The following is a 13,575-nucleotide window of genomic DNA, read 5'->3' on the forward strand; positions in this document are numbered from 1 at the left end:
CAGCTTTCCATCATCACCTGGTCAGTGTAATCGCCAACACAGATCTCCAAAAAGCAAAAATCTTCCCAGTTCTATCTCAGTCCTCTGGTTATTAATTAAATAACCTGTGAGGTCTGCTTTCTTGCCCTCTAGAGGAAGTCAGATTTGCCGTACTTATTAGTTACATAAAGCTGCCCAAGAGTTTAGTGTGCTCAACAATCAGAAATTCAAAGGAAGCTCTTTGCTTCCTTTCAAATCTTTTTAATTTTCTGAAGAAAAACACAAGAACTAAAAATTAAGAAGGCTTTGTTTTGGAGTCAAAAAAATATATCGGGAAAAAGTCAACCTCCTTCCAAAACCTTCAGCAATTTTTAGTTTCCATCAGTGCTCCTGGGGAAAGCATGCTTTTTGGTTTTCCCTGAAGAGAGGCATTGCAGCAGGTAAAACAGACTTCTTCTTGGCCCCAAGCGTGCCCAAGGGGCTGCTAAGATCTCACGTGTCCCAGGGGATCTCAAAACCTGAGTGTGGAAGCAGAAAGAGTGATGTTCATAAGAAAGCAAGAACTAAGGTGTGAGAACATCCTTTCCTCTAGCGCTGTAATTTTTTACGGAGAAATGTAGGATGGCAACTACGAGGAGGATATCAAGGTCCTTGTAAATGCCCTACAGGTCTTACGCAAGGGGACCTTCTGCTGGCGTGTTTGGGCAGACTCACAGATTCCCCTTTCCCTACTCACCAAATACCGACCGCTTCCCCCCCTCCTCCCTCCCGCCCCTCCTCCTTCTCACACGCTCCATACCAGCCCCTTCCCCGTCCAATTCCCAAACAGTTGCCCCACGTCTGCTGCCCCTCTGACTTTGGCTGTAAGCTGCCCCAGCCACTGCTTGTGGTCAGGTTCCCCACGCTTGGCTTAGTGCCTCCCATCAGGCTGCAGGGCCAGGCCAGAAATATCAGGCAAGCAGTGACACATACTGCTCAAAAGAAACAGTGCTCAATGAGGAAAAAGAAAAAGAACTGTCTTGCTTGGATATGGTTAAAATGCACCTTTTTAAAAAAGTTTACTCGTTGGCCTGTTCTCTGTTACACAACGCTTCCCTGGCATGCTTTATTTCTTTATTTATTATTTTATTATTATTACTATTATTACCTATAATCTATTATTAATATAGCTATTCTATATCGATTATATGTCTGCCACATACCCTTATATCTTTCTATTCTAAAACTACCTCTCTGTCTGTGGGAGAAGAAGCTGTCTCAGGAGCATCTGATCCCAAGTGATTGGATTACTAGTAACTAACACAGACGGTACCAGTTGGTGGACTCCTTACTCTGCGCTGCCTGCTCTCCAACCCCAAATACATTTTTAGAAGCCTTAAGGAGACAACAGTTAGGTGAGGTAATGGTTATTCTTAGCCTATTATCTCTCACACAAATGCTGTTTCCATAAATAAAACCTGAAGGATCCATCAACACATGGAACTTACTCTAACGTATGCTGATGGCATGAAAATGAAATGGGATCTTCAGATTTGTTTTCAACTGAGTAAACATGGTGATTTTTAGGGCAGGCTAGTAAATACATGCAGATGGTAAAACAAATTGACATAATATTAATTGAAACACTCACTGTCCCTTCAAGAGTTATTGTTTTAGTTCAGTTTTCTAATGGAAAGGAATTTGTTGCACTGTAACTTGGTATTATTACTACAAACTAAATAAAAATATTTTTTTAATCGAAAAGGCTCCTGGTTTTCTTAAATCCAATAATAATTGAATCCACATTTTCCTAGCTATGTAACAAACAGCTTTTTTATGCATAACTTGTATTCATCTTGGAACATGATATATTTTCAAAGGCATTATGGAACGAAGTGCATAAGCAGTCAGATTTGAATATAACATATTATACCATTCAATCAGCTTACTACAGGCCATAGCCTTAAAAATAAAATTATACCAGTACTGCTGGCATTTGTGCTCCAGAGGGAGATGGTTAATTCTTCAATAAAAAGTAGAAGGATTTACATCTGCCCTGGCTGACAACATAAAAGATCAACGTTTTTCTTATACTTAGGGCAAAACGTTCTCTGTAAAAACCAAGTTAATGCAATATTAAAGCTGCAGAGTTAAGCATATAAAAATGAGGATAGGCACAGTTAACGATGAACATTCAACCTTAATTCTATCCTTCGGTGTGTTTGCATTAAAACATGGTTTGCTTTGTGTGATCACTTCATTAGCAATACAATTAAAAATATTAAGCAGCAGAAACCATGGGGCAATCATACCAAATCTTGTCCTTTAAAAAGAAAATTCAAATAACTTTATAGTGTACATGGTATATTCCAAGCTTTCACCTTATTATGGCTTGGGCAGGATTTTCTCTATAATGAGAAATGCAATGTTTCTTGTTCCTCACTTACAAAGTTACTCCCAGACTCTTCTGATATGATAAATAGACTATAACCAGGGAACAGAAGCATAAAAGGAGAAAGATGCACTATATGCTACATATGTGGCACAAGTTCTCAAACTTTAGCAAGCAACTGAGTCAGTTCAAATACTAACATTTTCTATAAAACATTTTATTCATAAAAGTCCTAGTTCCCAAAAGCTGGAAATATTTTTTTCTTCCAACATAAACCGTTGAATAAATACAATAATATATTTCTTCATGAGCTACTTGGAAAAGTGATTCTGTAATCTTTTCACGGTGAAAAAGATGTATTTTCATACCAGAAATTTGAAGCACAGAAACACTACGAAACCCAAAACATTACTTCATGTTACATATTAAAAAAAAAAAAAAAGTAACAGTTATACTTGTCTTGAAAGGTAAATATCCTTGTTAGAATTCTTCCCAATTCTTTTGGAATCAATCTGGCAAATCTGTCAACATACACCCTACTCCACCTTTTTTGTTCATATCAGATCCTCTCCCCACAGGCCTTGCCTCCATACAGTTTCTGCACCAAAGTCATTAAATCAATCAGAAAAATGGTTCAGTTAAAATCAGTGCCACCTCATCTCATAAACAGAATAGTATTGGTACAGAGTTTATTTATACCACTGCTGCTTGTTTTCGTTAAAGCTATACTGAATTAAATATATTTATAGCTAACACACTTGTGTCCACACTAGGCTGTTACATTGATTTAAACACTGTCTGTTTTCCCAGCAATTTAGTTAAATTATTAAAACAATGACATAAAAAGAAGGGCATAGAGAGCCAGATGATAGAAACCAAAAAACACTTTCACCTCTTGTTTTCATCACCTTTTGTTTGGATTAAAATCTTGCAGATCATGTCTAAGCCTATAGTCACACAAAGCAACCACATTAAAAAAGAAGGGGATTTGGAGGGCTCTGCAGCATTCACCTCTTTTCAGTAAGAGCTGCAAACAGTAGAAACACAAAGTAAAATCATCGTTAGTTCAACAGTGTATGAAAGTGTCCTTTTAACAAGAAAATGTACCACTTTTAGTTTCTTCTCCATCTGTAAAAAAACCCTGTGAAAGTTTTTCTCATTATCTGTGATTTATTTCCTTATTCCTGGGCCTGGAGTGTAATAATGGTCCAAATGTAATAGCCTTGACCTTTGCAGCTCTTCTCAGGGAGGTCACGAAGAATTTTCTTTAAGTCACGAGCAAAGACTTCAACTAGCAATAACACGATGCACTTAGATTATACCTTACTTCAAAAGATGTATAAGGGCTATATCTACTGGAATGTATATCTCGGCTGTCCCCTGTGGTTAGCCATACAATCAACATGTTTTTACAAGCAGGGAAACTGAGGCACACCGAGAGTGAATTACCACTGACTGAAACTGGCAAAGATGGAATTAGAGGTCAGGTTTTCTGCATCCAATACTCACTTTAACCACAGTCCCACCCTTCCTCCCAGCGCTGTCCATGTCCTCCCATAACAAGACACAGTTATTATTTAAAAATTGAAGCGTGGGAAGGTTTGTGCAGAAGAACACTGGTATTACTGCTCTTCTGTGGTGCTTATTTGAAAATCCCAAGGAATTTTCGTCTCGTTAGGCAATGCCCAGTAATAAATTTCTTGTCTCCACTCTCCTGCCTGCTTCATCCCATTGTCTCCTTTCCTAATGCACTGCACATCAGGACTGCCATTTTTGGTACAGCTCTAAATTCAGTCCTCTCTTTCTAATTACCGCAGTCTCAGGCTCTTAAAAGGAAAATAAAAGGAGCACTCCATTTTACAAAGGGGCAAGCAAACTGGTGCAAAGTGCATCTTAAGAGTGTACTTATCAGCCAGGAATTCCTCATGTCTTTTCTCCCACCATTTTGTCAAAACCATAAAAAAGAAACAAAATGGCAACCACTAATATTCAGATTAATAAAGACCCATATGATTCCCAGCTGTTGACTATAAGTGGCAATCCGTGTGCAGTCTTTTTACCCAATGTGGTTTTCACAATACCCATATTTGTTTCTGCCTCTCAGTCAAGCTCCAAATAGGAACTGGTATGTAGTAGGATCTGTGCAAATAATTTATTGTCTGTCTTACATTTAAGGAACTGCAAAAAGAATGTGAAAAAACAAGGAAGAAGGGTTTTGTCCATTAATCAGGACCTTATAGAGAAAAAGAATGGGGTTTTACTTGTTAATAGTGAACAGCGGTTCATGCTTTTAGATTTCATGACTTTCCATAAGGCACAGGCATTCATATGGTTCTCACATTTTCTGAGAAGTCATGCAGAAGTTAAGTTTAAGCATTTACCAAAAGCTGCGAGGAATACTGTTTTCTTTGAAAACATTCACTGTTTTCCTCACTGTGCCATCTTTTCAAAACGCATTCTAGGTTTACATAGCCAAACATGTATTAAATATTAATATAACACATTTATATTGGTTCCTGTTTATTTTCTAGGGGAGCATAACAATACGTATTGTGCAGTTTGACAGCGCAAGCTACATTATCTCCAACTACTTTTAAATGCCATCTTTCAGCTTCGTAGGGGTCCGGCTAATTGGGAAACCGAAAGGGGTGAGCGCTCCTCTCCTCCCGTGTGCTCCCAGGTCAGCCCCGCCAGCGGATGCCCAGCCCTGCGGGGGCTTCCCACAGCAGGACGATGTCGGGAAGGAGGCAGTGCCAGCCTGCCGGCCACTCTCCCCACGCCACGGGGAGCAGAGGAGGCCTCCGAGCGGCCGTGGGAGCGGGAACGACGTGGACCGCGGGCATCGCATTCCTCCACTCCCCAGCTATCGCGGCGGTCCCAAGGGTGTTGCTGCAGACGGCAGTAACTTAAAACAGCCTCGCTGAGCGCGCTGCTGGCAGCCCCCAGCCTGTGGGAGCATCTTGTACAGCCTCCTTTGAACACCCTCACTCCTGGGTTCGGAGCCAAGCTCGATCTGGCCACACACAAGGTTGGGAGCTCATGGAGGTACGGGCCCGGCTGCTGGTGAAGCAGCGCCTGGGGGAGCCGCCAGGTTGCCTCTCTTGAAGGAATAAAAGTGGTTTGCCTATAGGAGCTTCAGCTGAACGACACTGTTTTGCAAAAGCAACATAAAGGTAAGGTTTCTTGGAGAACACCTTACAGGAATGGAAAAAAAACTTGGGTTTATTTCCTGCAAATCAGGAACACGTGTTTACTAGTTGTTAAAATCGACTTGTGTATTAACTCTTTAAAGTCTAAACATCATCATATATGTGGAAGAAAAAGGGCAACGACGACGACCAATATTTATCATACACTTTCTACGCAAAAGAGCCAGATAATTAAATTTATTGCAGAATACAGATACATTGCTAAAGAGATGTGGTTTCACAATATTCTTCCTTTGCAGACTATTCCTCCATTGCACAATTTTAAAAATTATGTGAAAATATTCCTATTGAAAGCAAATATGATTTATACTAATCACTCAGAGACAGCTGGAATATGAAGAAAACTTGATGCATTTACTGTTTGAAAAACAAGACGCTATATTTATGGACACAAACAGAAATCAGGACAGTGGCCTTTGGGAAAAGACATACAAAAATTTTAAATCAGGGATTGCATTCTCTCCTTCACTAACTACATCATTAAAGCTACAATATGAAACAAAGCATGGTTTTGTATTTTCTTGTTTATTTGGCTGGGTTTATTGAGCTATGGTAGCTGCAGTCACTGATACTTAAAATCTTATAATACACCATTACTGTTGCATTCAACACCAGAACAGGTTATCAATGAGTGTGATGAATTCTGCATGCGTTTTTTTTTAATTATATACTCTGATTGAATCAAAAACTTAAAGACAAAATTCTGGGTGACATTTCTGGCCTGTACTATTGAGCAAGTCCCTTCTAATTGTAGAATCACTGAATACTGCAGGAACAAGCAGACATTTGTGTCTCTAATGTAATTTCTGCACATGTATCATGGTATGGTGCTAGCAATCATTCTCCGTAATAAATTGCTTTAGTAGTTTCTACAAATAAGACAACATTCATAAAATGGCAAAAATGCAGTTCAGTTTAACTTCTGCCTGACATACACTGTTGCATCTATGCTGGGTTTAATGCATCATCCACTTGTTATAGTGTTTGTAGCCATATAACTCAAGGTCCCAAACCACAAGCCCTCTCAGGATGTGTTCTATCCTCCTTAGCACACTGACAGATGCCAACCAGTCCCACGTCAAGTCTACAGCCGCTGCAACCTCAAGAACTTTCTGCCATGCACAGCCAGGCCTAGAGGATACAAGTACATGAGTCCTAAATGTACTAGATTTCTCTCCCCCACTGTTGCTCCAAGATAATACTTAGCTTGACGTGTCACTTCTCTGCTCTGGGCACACAGACCTGTTGGGACCTGAAGGTGGTGCAGGCTCCTGGGTCAACCCTGATCCCCACGGGTCAGCCCTGCGCTCGCCGCTGCACACACAGACGCAGTGATGGCCTACGTGTTTTCAGGTTTTGAACCCATCCAGCCCTTACTTTTCTGTCTCCAGCTAAAGCAGCTAGAGACAACTTAAACTTCCACGTTGCCTAATTGCCAAGGCCAAGTGTGACTCATGAGCAATCTGCTGGTTTGTGGGTTTATATTTGGCAATCGAGCCACTTCAATGAGCTTACACCGTCCCGCCAGCTCCCATGTCCACCCCTGTTTCTTTCAAGGCAGTCCAGACCTGGTTCATGACAGAGCCACAGACACGATGGTGCCAGCACAACATGGGCGCCTTCTCTTTTGGCAGCTCAGTGCTTGGGAAGATCTTTCAAGACCGCTCATGTCCCATTTTAAGCAATAAAATTCAGTAGCTAGGTATTGTAAAACAAGAAGCATCCAGCATCTCTTCTGAAAATGTAGATCACTGAAGACCTAAAATCCCAACAGAAGTGTGAAGCACTTTGGAAAGTCTGACTGGCTGAGAAGAACAAAGGCAAGTTACCAAGAGAGCGCTTATATGGTGATGGAGTGTACAATGTTTTTCACATCTGCCCTTTGGGGTGGGCCTGGTGCTTCATGGCTGACAAGGCCATGGGTAATGCGTGGGGTGAAGATGGAATTAACTGACTGCTCATGACAAAACAGCAGCCTCTGAAAGGTCTGAATCTTTCATGAAGATAAAATGGAAGAATTGTAGAAACAAGTGACAGATAAAGAGATGTCTTTGGGGCAAAATTTTGGTTAAATCTTTAACTAAAGTAACATTCAAGACAAATGTTCCCCCAAAACAGTAAAGAGAAGTAACTATAGCCCAGGGCTGTCATTGGCCTTTCCCTTGAAAGCATCCTAATACAGTTCCAGCTTAACCGGCTCGTGTCTAAACATCTATCTGTTTGCCATAGGAAAAAAAAAAAAAAATCGAGTAAAAATGTTGATTTAATTATATTGGCCTGTTCTGGTGGTATAAAAACTTCTATGAATACCCAGAACAATGTGTGAGTGGGGAGTGTGTCCCTTGTAAGTATTGAAGTTAAAATGTTTCTGTTGGCTTCCAGTTCTGGAGAGATGGTGACTTTTAACTCTAAGCACATGCTCGATTGCTCTGCGGTGAAGGGATGGGATTACTCACGGGCTGAATGTTGATTTCTGGATATTGAAATATAGCACGTACAAAAATGGAAGAGATAACTGTGGCAGTGGAGCTTCACAATGTCAACTGCATTAGCCAGCATTTTGGGATGGTTGCAAAAGGCAGGTGATTGCTTACTAAATATGGTCATTACATATGCATATGGCTCTAAATATTGAAAATGAGTCATTTATCTCCTGCCACTGATTTAACTGAGGTTTATTCTGATACCAGTCCATAAAACACTAATAGCCTGAAATTTTCCAGCATAATCAACACAGAAGTTTTAGGCTCAACTAAAATATAGACCTCCTATGACAATAAATACCTGGATAAGCATTTGGTACTGTATTGAAGAGGCATACTCACAACATGAGCTACATAAACTCATTCTCTAAATGGGAATATTTTGAGAGATATCAAGTACAGATGTTTCAAAGTAGAATTTAAGGTCTCCCTGGGTGTCCCCAACTGGTGATCACTCTATTATAAGCTTAACTCTTCACAGAGTTCAGATTTCAGCTTACCTACCCAACTTTGCATCAAGAACAAATAACTGTTATGTTTCAACAGTTCTTTGCACCCACTACCTAATACAAACCATGAACAGCTGCAATTTCACTGCCCAATCCTTTCTTATACCCTTACAACATTTGTTCTGTTAATGTAGGTTAATTCTGCAAATAACACTTCTGTAAATTGTTCTTGCAAACTGCTACATCATTTATGTAAGGACTTCTGTGAACTTTGAAAAATTAATGCCTTTAATTTTGGTTGATGGCAACATCAGCAGAGCTCTGTAAATTGCACTTTAATGAGATTTTGCTACAGGGGATAATCTGCTACTGACAGAGTAACATCTTGAAAACATCTGTAGACCTATAATTTTTCTATGACGATTAGATCCCACCACAAGAGTCCAAATACAGTGCAGAAATAAAGGAAAAAATGTAAAGTCCTAAATGAATATCCAACCTGTTCTTTAAAAAGAAGCACGCAATGAAAAGTTTCACGCGCTGAAAATAAATCAATTTTTCTGACTAATTAACATTTAGCTTTATTTAATTAAGAAAGACTATTACTGTCTTCACTGCTGTGCATCTGTATATAATGAAGCAAACAGCAGTAGGTATAAGATACCACAGAGGGATATGCCCAAGTAACCCAGCACTATAGGTGCAAAGGAACGTCTATTATTGTTAAGTAACTGACATCAGAGCCTCTCTTTAATGTTGTCATAAATAAAAGAAAGATTTTCACAGATGCTTTCGCATATGGTTTCTTATTTGTCTCTGATGGAGACTGGGAGTTAGATTAGATGCCAAAATTAAATGATTTAAATAGACAGCTGCATAATGCAAACTACTAAATAACACCTTTTGAACACTTTCTATTTATAGTAAGTTCTAACTCACAGAAGGATGACAAATCTCATTTTGCTTATACCACTGTAGGTTGTTGCTATAAAGGCATTGCTTTTACAACACTGAAGCTTCAAGGTACACTGCAGTCTATTTGGAAGTGCAAAGCGCGCAGGATTATCATGGCAAACAGGAGTGGAAAGCTCAGAATCCAAGATTAACTTTAATAGATTAACTTAATCGTTGAAATATGCAGTTCGTGATTATCTGTAATAGAGCTATCCAGGATGAATTGAAAAGGCAGGTAGAGAGAGGACTTCAATGCAAACCACTGGAGAATTTTGAGTCTGTCATCATCCAAGTTCAAGTGAAGTGATGGACATCAGAGAAGGCACTTAATGCCTAAACGATAATCTATCATTTATGAGCACTAAGGTATTATATCTTGGGGATAAAACTTTGCATTAAAAATACTGTATTTGGTGCAAGAAAAAAATGCAGGTGTGTGAGTACTGGCTATATAGCTATGTCAGTGTATTCAAGCACACATGGGTAAGCAACATCCAAGCATGATAAGAACGCAGAAAAAAAACAAAAACAAATCAACCCTATGTGTTCAGAGCATTGTGTTCAAGAACTTGTGTCAAAGAAGGCCTGCAGCATTTCAGGAGACATATTCTTTGATAGTATAACCATTCCTTGAATTGTTTTTCCATGTCCTATACAATCATAAAACAGAGGAAGTAACAGTTCACAAGTATGGAGTCTGCATGAAGTTATTCTGGAAAGGAATAGGAACTGCCAAATCCTACCGGGATCAGAAATCTACACCTGAAAGCAGTTAACACTGGCTATTGCCAGCAAAACGGAAGGCACTAGCTAGTGGACAATTCTGACACGTTCTGTCAAAACAGAGGATTTTTCCTACCACCTATTCATCAGTAGAGGCACCATGTGCAGAAACAGAAAGATGAAGAGGCATCATTCGAAAGACACATTTATAGGTTTCTACATAGTCTATCCTATCCACCATGAAAGTCAGAGAAGCAGCATTTAATCCCTGTGGCAGGAGCTGGGAGTCACGCACTAGGTGATGCTCTTGTCTTCGGGCCCCTCCTGCCTGCCCACCGCTGCCTGGGCTGCCGGCACAACAGCCTCCACCATAGCCACCACGGTGTAGCTCCACATGGTCCTCAGTGTGACGCCCAGCTTCCGCTCTTGTGCAGCCCTGGGCCTTTTCCTTTTGTACTGAAATGAGAATATGTTAATTTTTTCTCCTGTTGCCTCTTCTTTGGGATTTGTGAGTCACAGGCGAGATCACTTTTCCACAGAGTTCAGCTCTCAGGGTCCTGAGTAGAGCTACCGGGGCACATACAGCCCTCACTCCTTCCCTCACACAGGCACAGCCCAAAATTTGCATCCCTCTTTGCGCCCAGCGTAAGCAACTAATGAAGATTAGGGATAATATCACCCCTTCTCCACCACTTTAGCCTTGCTCTGGCTCCACACCGGTGTCACCTGACACTAAGGGGACAACCCAAAAATCAGATAATGTCCAAACCCACCTACCCATTTCCCACCCTGATAAAGTGAGTAGGACATGAAAAATCAACTTCAGCCTGTTACAATTCCAGTTTTACAGCCACAGAAAATGAACCAGGAGGTATGCATTTTGTCACAGAAAGAGAGTAAGGATGCCAACACTCCCAAGTCCCAAGAACAGTTAAGTGGATTATGCTGCCTCTTTATAGCTTGGTCTCATACTGCACGCTATATTTGTCAGTACCATATGGTATTCATCCATTTTCCTTTTTCTAGACCATCCTTTTACTAGCTAGCATCATAGAGTTGATACCATTAAGAAACTAACATCTAGTGGTGACAGTATTAGCCTGTAGCATGGTACTGTATAAATAGAGGTAATGAGAACTTTACTGTAATGTTTATAAGACCCTTTAGATACCCAAAGTGCCTTTCATATATTCAAATAAGTAATGACAACACAATGTGATCCCCATTCTCCAGAGAAGAAGCAGGCCTGTGTTTCCATTTAGAATTTCCCAATTCCCTTTGCTTCACTTCTAACAGCTTAAGTCTGCTATAAGTAGCTCCAGGGAAAAACTTTCAAGTGGCATGTGTTTTATTAACTACATTTTGTAGGAATTATTATAATTAAAATAGTGCATTTTATGTAAATTCCAGCTGAATTACGAAAGATACCATTAGCAAAGATTTGAGCCTAAAGAAAATATATTTCCAGCAATCTCAGTTATTCTACAGTCTTAGTGTAACTAAAGCTCTGAAAGGGACTCAAAATGTGGATAGATGTAGATGTACTTACCACACGGAAACATTTGGAAAAGACTCATTTCAGTTTGAAATATGGAGCACTGAGACATCACAATGGTCTTCAGAAGTAACCACTTAGAGGCTTCCCTTATTTACAGCTCTCTTGACTGGGAGAAGCCTCCTTGTCTCTCTCTCCACTAAAATGCTAATGCAATGAGTGGAGCACCAGCTTTCCAAGAAGTCTTACTGTGCTGTACTATAAATGATGAAGCTACAGAGGGAAGTGAAGCTTTGGCTGACATCCTTGATAGGAAGATCATTAAAGCCTACGTGCCTCTTTTCCCACCAAAAATCTGAGGAAGTTCTCAACAAGTACTCATGTAAATTTAAAGCAACTGGGGCAGTCTTATTTTACATGTCAAATGTGAGGAGCATAATCAGAAGTTAGCACATGAAAAGCCACTAAGCAAGCTAAAATTTAGCATCAAACAGGACTGAGCACTTGGAGAGCTCCAGCAAAACTTTCTGTACTGCTGTTTCTGTGGCACCATGTCCCATGGATGAGAAGAGCTCTCCAGGGCCCTGCCTTGAGGGACCGAGCAGCCCTTCACTGACACTGCCAGAGTGCTGCTGCATTCAGAGGGCTCCCTCCTGCCTTGCTGCAGCTCTTAAACCAAGTGTCCTGGAAGAATCTGTTTGGGTTTATGCTATGCTATTCAAGAATTGATCCACAGTAGGCAAAAAACAGCTCTGTGTGTGAAACAGCTTTAAATGTCCTTTGCATCACCCTGTGCAAAGCAAGAGAAGCTTTTCAGTACTGTCCAGTTCACTTTATATTGCTTCATGTCTCATTACCTCAAGCAGAATAATGATTAATATCAAAATAGAGTCCACTAAGAGTGATAGATTAGTAAATGGCTGTCGTTTTTGTGCAAAAAAATATTTTTATGAATGTATGCACTTTTTACGATCAAATGCACTCTTTATTAAGAATCTGTCACTACTGCTATTGGCATTATATTCTGTGAGTGCTTTGCTACTATGTGCTACAGTTCAGTGGGTCTCAAAACTGTTAAGTTCAAAGCCACTAGAACAGGAACTATATGGCAAAGCCAGCAAAAGTCAGGTATTGACCCATGAGTGTTTACCTGACTTCTGAAGTGATTTTCAGATTAAAAATCCAAAGAATCCACTGCTGAGGAAAAAAAGTCAACAGTATCATGAATATCAGAAGCACCATCTTGTAAGGCTGAGTTCTTAATAAAAACAGATGCAGTATGAAGCACAACTAAAATGTTTGAATAGCTGTAAGTAAATCAACTTGGGTAAGCTGACCAGAAATAGTAACTAATAATGCTAACAATTCTATTTTTGAGCATATCAAGTAACTGAACAATTTAATACACCCTAAAATACAATAAGAATGCAGTAAGAAAATGTGAGTGTAAATAACATGTTCATATTACCATTGACAATAGGAAAACAAATAGAAGGTGTCTACTGAAAGGGAGGGAGGAGAATCTATTTGAAATGTTGTTAGTGTCTAAAGACCTAAAACTTAAAAACAGTTGCATTTTTAGGAACTTTCCTAAAAAAGAAACAATTGAAAATAAATTGTATTGGAACTGGAAAAAACATTCCCAATGCCAGTCAATATTACCATGTGGTAATAAAGATATGAAGGTCAAAAAATGTCAGCTAACTTTCCCAAGCCAGAGACTGTGAATTTCAACCACTGAACAAGCTTATTTTCGAGGACAGAGATCAGTATACAATTGATTGCCATATTATCCACAACCCAGAGAATCTGGTTGTCTTCGCTAACAATAACCCAGGAAGATAAACTTTATACTTCACTGAGAGGAGAAAAAAAAAAAAAAACAAAACTAGAATTAATAATTCCTGGCTGA

Source organism: Accipiter gentilis, chromosome 6 (assembly GCF_929443795.1).
Source record: "Accipiter gentilis chromosome 6, bAccGen1.1, whole genome shotgun sequence".
Lineage (NCBI taxonomy): Eukaryota > Metazoa > Chordata > Aves > Accipitriformes > Accipitridae > Astur > Astur gentilis.